Source organism: Parus major, chromosome 2 (assembly GCF_001522545.3).
Source record: "Parus major isolate Abel chromosome 2, Parus_major1.1, whole genome shotgun sequence".
Lineage (NCBI taxonomy): Eukaryota > Metazoa > Chordata > Aves > Passeriformes > Paridae > Parus > Parus major.
The window spans coordinates 148,555,997-148,565,258 of record NC_031769.1 but is presented as its reverse complement, the minus strand read 5'-3'; the positions used below and the strand labels follow the sequence as shown (position 1 = coordinate 148,565,258).

At 51.4% G+C, this 9,262-nt stretch overlaps 1 protein-coding gene across 10 annotated transcripts in view; it reads right to left on the bottom strand.

Annotated features, from left to right (window-relative positions):
- Nucleotides 1-9,262, bottom strand: part of ADGRB1 (adhesion G protein-coupled receptor B1) — a 280,813-nt gene that overhangs the window by 270,015 nt on the left and 1,536 nt on the right. The window lies entirely within an intron of this gene.

Below are 9,262 nucleotides of genomic sequence, written 5' to 3'. Positions count from 1 at the left end.
TCAAAATGAGCTCCAATCCAACACAAAGAGCTGCCAGGAATCACAGTTGGCTTTACCAACCATCTTCCCCATCCCCAGCACTTTATCCCATATTGTACCTGATGCTGTTGGCAGTCAGGTGATGTTATCAGGGGCACTCCAAGATGGTCTTAGAGGTCCTTTTGGGAAGATCACTGCTCCTAATCACAAGTCAAAAGCCAAACCAGGCAAGGGAGGAACCCACCAGCCATCAGCACCACAGAAGAAGGAAGGAGATGTTGGAGCTTGTGGTGGAACATCCCCCATTTTCACATCCTGGAAAACTCAACTGCAGAACAATCCAAGGCTTTTCCCAGAACAGCAGAATGAGATATTCACAAAAATATTAACATTTTGTGATATGGGAGTAAAAGAATGTAAGCATCACATCTTAGGGCAGGGTGTGTGCACATTTCTGACCAAAGATGCTGTGACATTGCCTCTTGTCGCAGCCCAGACAAAAAATCAGTGTAGGGCTCCAGAGAGAGGAAGGGGCATGGACTTGCCAAGAAGGGCTTTGTCTAGAAAACTGAGATCAGATCAACAGGACATCAAACCAGGCCTTTGTCCAAACACAGGGAAGGACAGTCTCTAATTCTTGAGGGGTTGTAAACCTGTCTCACACCGTAACAAAAAGTTTTTCTTCCATTCAGAACACATCAAGACCTTAGATTTCAGCCCCAGACCTCAATACCAATCAGATTTTCTCTCTTCTGAGGAGAGCAGCACAAAGGGTCACACAGTCCCACACAGGAGTTTGTTCTGAAAAACAGCCTTCAGTTTTTCAACAGGACACCTTTACATACCCTGCAGGCCTCCTGCTCACCAGGGGACAGCTCCTGGGGGCATCTGTGTACAGTGAGGACATCAAAATCTGCAGCACTTGTGCCCCATCTCCACAGAATCTCAGATGCTTAAAGGTGGAAGGGACCTCTGGAAATCACCTCCTCCAAGCTGCCTCACCATCTTCCTTGGTCTTGGTAGAGGATATGCAGACTGAGGATTCCCCATCTGGAGAATTCCATTTCCAGTGGCATTTCCGTGCCTGCAGGCACTTCCCACAGTTTCTAGTCCCTGAGGGATGCCTTGGGTACATCTACAATCGTATCAGCTCTCACAGCAGAGGATGCCCTCCTGGTATTTCCACTCATCCCACTTAACTGCATCCCCCAGCCAACTGGCATTTTGCTGGGATCTCTCCCAGCTTCCCCCCTGCCCTCCCAGCTCTGCTGCTCTTCTGCCTGTCACCATCTCTCCTGCTGGTTGTAGCATCATCTCCATCTGGAGACTCTGAAAGTCCCGACAGCATTTCTATCCCTGGTAACACATCTGAAAACCCCAAGCTGGCAGGAGCCAGTGAGTGACACAGGGCAGGAAATACTGAACATTGTTCATGTCATTTTTTTAAGCATTCAGAATATGCAGCGAACGTAAACTCACTATCTGGTTATTCCTTCACTTACCCTCATGGCTGACCTGGAAGTGCTAAAATGGGTGATTGGAAGGGCAGTGCTGTATCCAGTGATAAGATCTGATGGAAAGGCTTGGGGCTGTGTCAAGAGGGGTTTAGACTGGAACAGGGAAAATATTTTCTATCCAGAGTGTGGTCAGGAACTGGAACAGCTTCCTCAGAGGTCACATCATGGAGACTGACAGAGTTTGGACAACACTATCAGGAACATGTGAGATTCTTGGTGTTGTTCTGTGCAGCTCTAGGAGCTGGACTTGATGCTCCTTGTGGTTTCCTTCCAACACAGGGCATTCTGTGATTCTGCTGAGATGTGGGAAGCTCAGAGACCCTCTGGCCTCCTCAGGATTTGTCTTTTCCACGTGTGGACATAATTCTCATGCTCCTTATCACAGTTCTACCCTCCTTTGGGCTGCACTCGCCAGAGCAGACCAGGCACAGAATGTTTTTTGTCACAGACTCTCCTTAAACCAAAGCCCACCCCTGGAGCCATCAGAGTTTCCCTAGCAAGATGCTGTGCCTTGGGGAACACTTGCAAGGCAGTGTCTGACCGCTGAGGAACCACAGCACTGCCAAGCTCCTTCCCCAGTATAAGTGTCAAGACAGCTCAGCCCTGCTCAGGGGAGAGGTTCATTGACATTTAAACATTTAACATCACCCACAACCTGGGAGGCAGCAGCTGTACAGGCTGCTAGGTTACAGAGATTTTTCCTCTCCTCCCATCCCTGATTTCTGCCATAAAAATCAGAGGCTCTGCTGTAATTTTACCTTCCCAGACAGATATTCTTGGGGGACACACAAGAACCAAATTCCTTCACCATCAGCTGCATATGGTGAGATTGCACTAAGCTCCAAAAATCAAGGTGCTCACCCTTGCCCCTTTCCTTGTATGCACAAAGGTGTGGAGCATTTTGTTAGCAATTAACCCTTGTTTCAGCTCAATGGAGCTGATCAGATTGTGGAACAACATCTGAGAAGTGGAGATTAGCAGGCGAAGCTCTTTAGTACTTAAGGCACCAGTGCAGCTACTCAAAATCAGATTTCCCTTTCTTCCCTGGCAGTTGATTAAAGCCTTTTCAAGCAATTCTTTCCAACCTGCAGATGTTTAAGTCAGGTGATAGAGAATTTTTATTTTTTTTCCTGGTTGGGAAATGGCAGCAGCATGGACCTCAAGTGTCTCAGGACAAAAATCAGTCCCAGAAAACAAACCTAAGTGTGTGTCTGTCTGTACACAGGCACTAAAGCAGAGCTTTGGTAGGCCTGACCACAGTGCAAACATGCAAAGTCTTTGGTAGCATGGCTCCAGAAGGGAGAAAGCACTCTTAGAGCAGGAGCTGAATCCAGAAACAGCCTGTAAGAGGATCAATTTCTGCTGCATACTGATTTATTCAGACCTTTCATGGTGGCAAAGCCCTCTATAACAAAATATCTGATTACAGGACTATGACCATAAATTCCACACGCCCTCGAGCAACGGCCAATGAATAACTGACTTGTTAAGGGAACGGCCCTGCACAATGAATAAATCTACCAACAGGGCTTTCGATACAAAAGACCCCACTGGGACAGATTTCCTTGTGAAGGTGTATTGACTTTCATTTGCAGGAACCAGCAGATATTTGTTTGGAGGAGACCTCCATTGTTAGATTGCTGCTCAACAACATCCAGCATAAAGCCTGTCCCCTATCCCAGCCTTGATTTATTGGCATATCCAAATGGGCTGGACTTTTTGCAGTGCTCCACGAGGTTCTCCTGGAAAAGGAGGTGTTTAATCCAGAGGAAATCCAAGGCAGGCATAGGAGGATTGTCTGCTTCAGTTATAGAGGGACCTCAAGAAATTAAGGACTGAGAAAGGACAAGAAAAGGCGGTTCTGGAGGAATGTTTAAAGGGTGGACATGTGCTCACAGTCAAGGCACAAGGAGAATAAATCATCCCTGCTGCTCATCTGGTGCCCTTCACCTCAGGATCCCAGAGGAAATGTGTTTTGACCACATCCAGTTGGACACAGAGCTGGCACAGAGCCCCAGGGAAGAAGGAAGCCAGGATTCCCCATTTCTCAAATGAGAACACCAACGTGCAGAAAGACCAAAGTCTTAATTAAGTGTGACCTGACCCCTGCCCTGAGCCACGTGGTTTGGCAGGGGCTGAGATCAGCCCCCTGATGATGTCCTTGCCCCACAGGGAGAATTGCACTACAGCAGCTTTTGAAATCAACCACGGGGTTCTGGTGTTAAGTAACCCAAACTTCAGTGGTTTGTGGAGCTGTTGGCTTAAAGGATCATCCCCAGGGAGACAGAAGCACAGATAGGACAGAGACAAAGCATCTCAGCTCCAAATCTATTTTAGAACGGATATCATGATGACCCCTATCCCAAAAACATTTAGACAGAGAGCTGTGCTAATTCTCAATGAATATGGAATAGGGCATGTCTGCCAGGAATGGGATATTCCTAATAGCTGACAGAGGGGAGGAAGAAAAGAGCCATTTTGCAAACAGCAAGGACTTTGTTATAGGCCAGCTGAACTCAAAAAACTGAGGGAACGTCTCCATCTAGCAAAGCCAGCCTGGAAACAGGCAGCTGACAAGGTGAGCCTGCAGGTGGGAGTGCTGAAACCACGGCAGGAGGTATCACAAGACCTGCCTCTGACCAAAACTCGATGTTCAGGAAAAGAGCTGGCAACAATAAATACCAGTACAGGCACGTGGCATGCACGAAATGGTGCCCCCAAACACATGCAGGACTCCTCTGTTCTGCTCCCTGGCCACATCAAGTCAGCAAACAGCAGCTCTACCTGGAGCAAAACACCAGCCTAAAATTACAGTGGTGCTTGAAACACTGGTAGGAGAATTTTATGTATTTTATATCTCTTGTTTCATGCACTCACTTCAGCCAACGTACAGTGTACCACATGAGGTGACACCCATCTGTTCCAATTTTTACCCCTCCCCAGAATTATCCATATTTCCCTACCAGGTCTCTGTCCATTCTTTCTCCAGGTGCTGTTTGCTTTCCCTGATCCTCCCTGTCCCAGGGATAAGGCATGACACCAAGCACGGCAGAGTTCGCCACTTCAGCAGCTCGTTTATCGTCAGCTGGTCACTCCTTAATCAATCTTTTATTCAGGGATATTTCAGAAGAAAATGCAGAAGGAGTAGGAGAAGGAAAGTAAGAAACCATCCCCAGTTTAATTTTGATAACATTGGCAGGGAGTGATTCGCTCCAACAAATTAAAATCAGCAAATCTCTCATTTTCTCTGACAGAGGTAACCAATTAAAATTTTCATAAAGGGGGCAGTGATGTGTGTCTGCCAGACAGAGTCACCAATCTAGCAGCTCTCTGATTTAAAATATTATCTTTCCTTTCCTCCTTTTTTTTTTTTTCCCTCTTCCCTCAGAGCTTCCTGAAGCAACATGAGAGATTATCTCAGCATAATCAGACTAATACAAAACCCTCGCTCCAAGAGGCACTGTGAGGAAATTCCGAACTCAGGATGTGATGACAAATGGATGTTCTGAAGGGACTCCATTTATTGCTAATTTTCCTTTCCTTTCCTTTATTTTTCTTTTTTTTTTTTTTTAATTTTATTTTTGTGTTTTGTAGCCTCACCATGTTGCAAACATTAGAGAGCCAAACATCACACGGAGTGCCTGGAAGGGAAAGGGAATTACACTCCCCACTGTGGGCTGCCCTGCCAGGTTGCTCTCCAAGGGAGAAGTTTGGCTTCCAGTTGATGGTTTCTTAGGTCCAAATAAAATGCCCCCCAAAATGGGCCAGGGATGGGGTGGAAGAATTGCCTTTTTGACAGCAGGGGCATTAAGGAAGAGTACAAGGCAGGTGAGACCTCCAATACCAGGGTGCTGGAGGGTGCTAAAGACAAGGATGATGTCTGTGGTGGTCCTGACTTGGAAAAATGAGGGTTGTCACAGCTCCCTGCCATGGTGGCTTGGGAATTCTGGTGTCCTGTAGGTTTGGCATCTGATGGGGCCATGCATAAATCATAAAATCACAGAATGGTTTGGGCTGGAAGGGACCTTAATGATCATCTCATTCCAATCCCCTTCCTCTATCCCAGGTTGCTCCAAGCCCCATCCAGCCTGACCATGGACATTTCCAGAGATGGGGAAGCCACATCTTCTCTGAGCAACCCGAGCCAGAGCCTCAACTCCTTCACAGTGAAGAATTTCTTCCTAATATTTAATCTAAAGGAAAGCAGTACATTGCTAGTCCAAAGGAGCCCAGCACAGATGGGGCATTCAAGTGCTGTTTTCCCTGGCAGAGGGGTGGTTCAAGGCAACTGAAATGCCAAGAAGGAGACCCCTATCCCCAGCTTGGCTGAGGGAACTGCACCAGTCCTTTCCTGTGCTTCAGAACCCCAAATCCCCACCCAAACTTATGGATGGACACCAACCCCCATCAGCATTTAACTCTTAGTCAAGTTCCCCCCAGTCACAAGCATCACCATCCTGCCCTTTTTTATCCCAGCAAAATCCAGGCAAGCAGAGAACCCAGGGAATTCAGGGAAGGAGCCATGAGAAGAACTCAGGAGCATCCTGTGAATGGTGAACACTGGGATGTGATGGGGACCCCTGGGCTTTGTCTGCAGCTGCATTTGAGCCATTCCAATCTGTGCTGCGACACTGAGCAGGACTCTCCTGCAAACCTCCAGGCCAGGTGCCAGCTCCCTTCCCTTTGAAGGCTCGCTTGGGGATGTGAATTTTCTCCAAGGGGAGGAGGCGAGCTGGTTCCGGAGACAGCCTGTCATCCATCTTGAGGAAAATACTCCTCTCTTTTTGCACCTCTCCTAGAAAGGTGGAGACCAGCATTCCACAAGCCTGGGATCAGGCCCGGGGAAAAGCTTTGAGTCATTTGTTTACCAGCACAGGTTTTCCTGGAGCTAATTAATGAACCAAGCTGATACCCTGCAACAGGTATCGATGACAGAGGATTTCCTGCCTGCTACACTTGAGCAACGGGAGAGGGTGAATCCGGATCTGTGAGCACGCTGTGCTTCCCCTTCTCCCTCCCCGCAAAAAAACTGGGAAGGGAAAGCCACCTGCAGCCACACAGGCGCTGCGGGAAGCCCCTCTGTCGTCTTCCCCTCGAGGATGGGGCACCATCCCTTGCTGGACAATAATAGAGATGGATTCCCAGGAGCAAAGTGCTGGGGCATCCCTTTCTCCCGCTTGCCTGGAGTGAGGGATGGTGTGAAAAGCTCCAGCAAGCCCTTGGAGCTGGGGGCTGCCCCCTTGCCCCCCAGTTCTGAGCACGGGGGTGACAGAGCTGCACACAGCAGCACTTCCACTCCCGTGGAGAGCCGGTGGAAGCCTCTGCTTTCACAAGGATACTGAAACTGGGGAGAAGAGAGGAGGGGGGAGCTAAAACATGCGGGAGAGCATGGTAAAAAAAACATGGGGGGGGGGGGGAGCAAATACTCAACGGGAAGGCGATGCTGGAGGGTGGGAAATAAACCTCACTGGTTTCGCGTTTCGGGTGCGGGGTGGGAGCCAGCGCTTCTCTCCAGCCCCAGCCCTGAAGGTGGGGTGGTTTTTTTGGTGAGGGGGATAGCGGAGAGCAGCGCTCCGCGGGCTGTGCCGAGCATCCGAGCGCTCCGGGGGTGGCGAGCGGCGATAGCCGGGCTGCGAGCGCCACCTCCCCGCCGCTCACCGCAAGCCCCGGCCGCCCCCGAAGCCCCCCCTCTGCCGCCTTGGCTATGGGGGGAGGCTGGGGGTGGACCCTGACATCAGGCTGAGATGCCCGACACCTTTTCCCAACCTCTCCCGCCGCGGGCTTGCAGCGGGGATAGTCCCGATGCTGTGAGAAGGATGGAGTGGGGATGAGTGTGTGTGTGTGTGGGGGGGGGTCGCTAAGTTTGGGGTGGTTATAAAAGGGGTTTATGGGGTGCTGTAAGGCAGGGAAGAGCCGTGGGGGTGTCGCAGAACACCTCTGGGTGCCTGTGGAGCACACAGCGATGCAGGTCTCGCTGGGCTGGCAGAGAATGGGATGCGGGGTGCTCCCCCAGACGTGGTGGTTGCCTTTGGCTTCTCTTCGGGGTGTGATGGGGCTTCAGGATCTCCCCTCGACTCCCACACACGCACACGCAGTTCCCATCCCGGTATGGGGTCTGGCACACCGCTCCTGCCTCGTTTTCCCTCATGTAGGAAGAAGGGGCTACAATCATGAGTAGAAAACCCCTCCGCTTTACAGCCGGTCCTTCCCTGAGCCTGTCCACCTTCCCTGGCCAACTATGGGGGCTCCAAGCCCCTGCCCCTGCACCCAGGGCTCTGCAACACCATCCCAAGCGTTATGAAAAGAGCTGGGAACCCTGCTCCTGCCCTGTGTCCTGTGCCTGCCCAGTTCCTTTCTGGTTTTCCGTCCTCCACAGCAGGAGCTGCGCCCTGACCCCGCTGTAACACCCCGAGCGGCGTGTGGAGCCCCCCTGGGTTTTTCATACCATGAGCCCCTCCGAGACCCATCAGGCAGGATTGTCCTGCCTGCTGAGCCCTCTCTTTTGTCCCCTGCCTGGCTCAGCCCCGTGGCCACCCTCTCCCCTGGCAGTGCGGCTTGGCTGAGCTGGTGCAATTCCTCAGCACCCTCCAAGGGTAAAAACCTCCCCTGCTCTGCCCTGCCAACCTCCTTCCTCTTCCTCAGCGAGGTCTCGGGCACAGGAAGGACTGTGGGACCCAGGTTAATGAGTCATTAATTAATTAGGGACCCGCTTAATATGCACGGGGAGTTGTTTGTTTCCTTTAGCAGCCCGGACTTTGGATGAGATCCCAGCCCTGCGAAGCCTCCAGCCTCGTCTCCCAGCTGATAATAGATAATACAGATATTTCAGCACCAGCCAAAGCAGAGTCATCATCATTAATACAGAGCCCTCCCTGCTACGCGGCGGAGGTCACCAGGCAACTCCTCGGTGTGTCGGGGGCTCAGCCCCCCTGCCTTTCCTCGGTCTCTGCCTGGCCAGGTGAGAGGAAACCTATAGGAAATCAACAGGTAACGGGGCTGGGGAGGTGCTCCGTGCACCCCGAGCACCCCTGGCTCCCTCCCAGGGAGGCTTTCGAGGCGCTGCGATTTTCGCTCTGCCGCGCACGCAGGTTTGGGCATCTGTCAAAGTAGCTCCTCTCTTCCTCAGCCCCCTTCCTCCCCTCCTCCTCCTCCTCCTCCCTCAGCCATCAGCTGTCAGCTGGCCCTGGCAACTCGGCAGACCCAGTGCTGGAGCTGGGTTGAGCCTGAGCTTCAGAAAGCCCCAGCTCCAAAGGGATGGGGCGGTCAGGGATGGAAGTGGGGTGTCTTTTTGCCTTCCCTCCCTTTGACCTTGCCTGGATGCTCCCCTCCCTCCCCACTCCTGCCTGTGCAGCTGATTCACAGGGCTTGTTTGCTTGGCCAGGGCAGGATCAGGGACACGAGTGTGAGTCACAGCCGAAGGTACCTGGCAGAGTTCGTCTGCAACCCGTGCCTTCGATTCGGGAACGGGTTCTTACTGTCAGCCAGGACTGAAAAGTCCCTTTGAAACCTCTACCCAATCCCCCTCGATCCCTCTTTTTCCCTCTTCCTCCCAGCCCTGGCAGAGCCATGGCTGAAACACCTCTCTGTGAAAGTCTGAAGATGCATCAACAGCCACCCTCCATCGGCGAATGTCAGGCCGTGAAAGGCAAGGGGGCGGTGGGGGAAGAGGGAGAGACAAATTTTGCGATTCATTCCCACACAGGGTGATTCAGAACAAGATGCTTTGTAATTACGCATCCCTGATGGAGACTCCTTCACTCTCCACC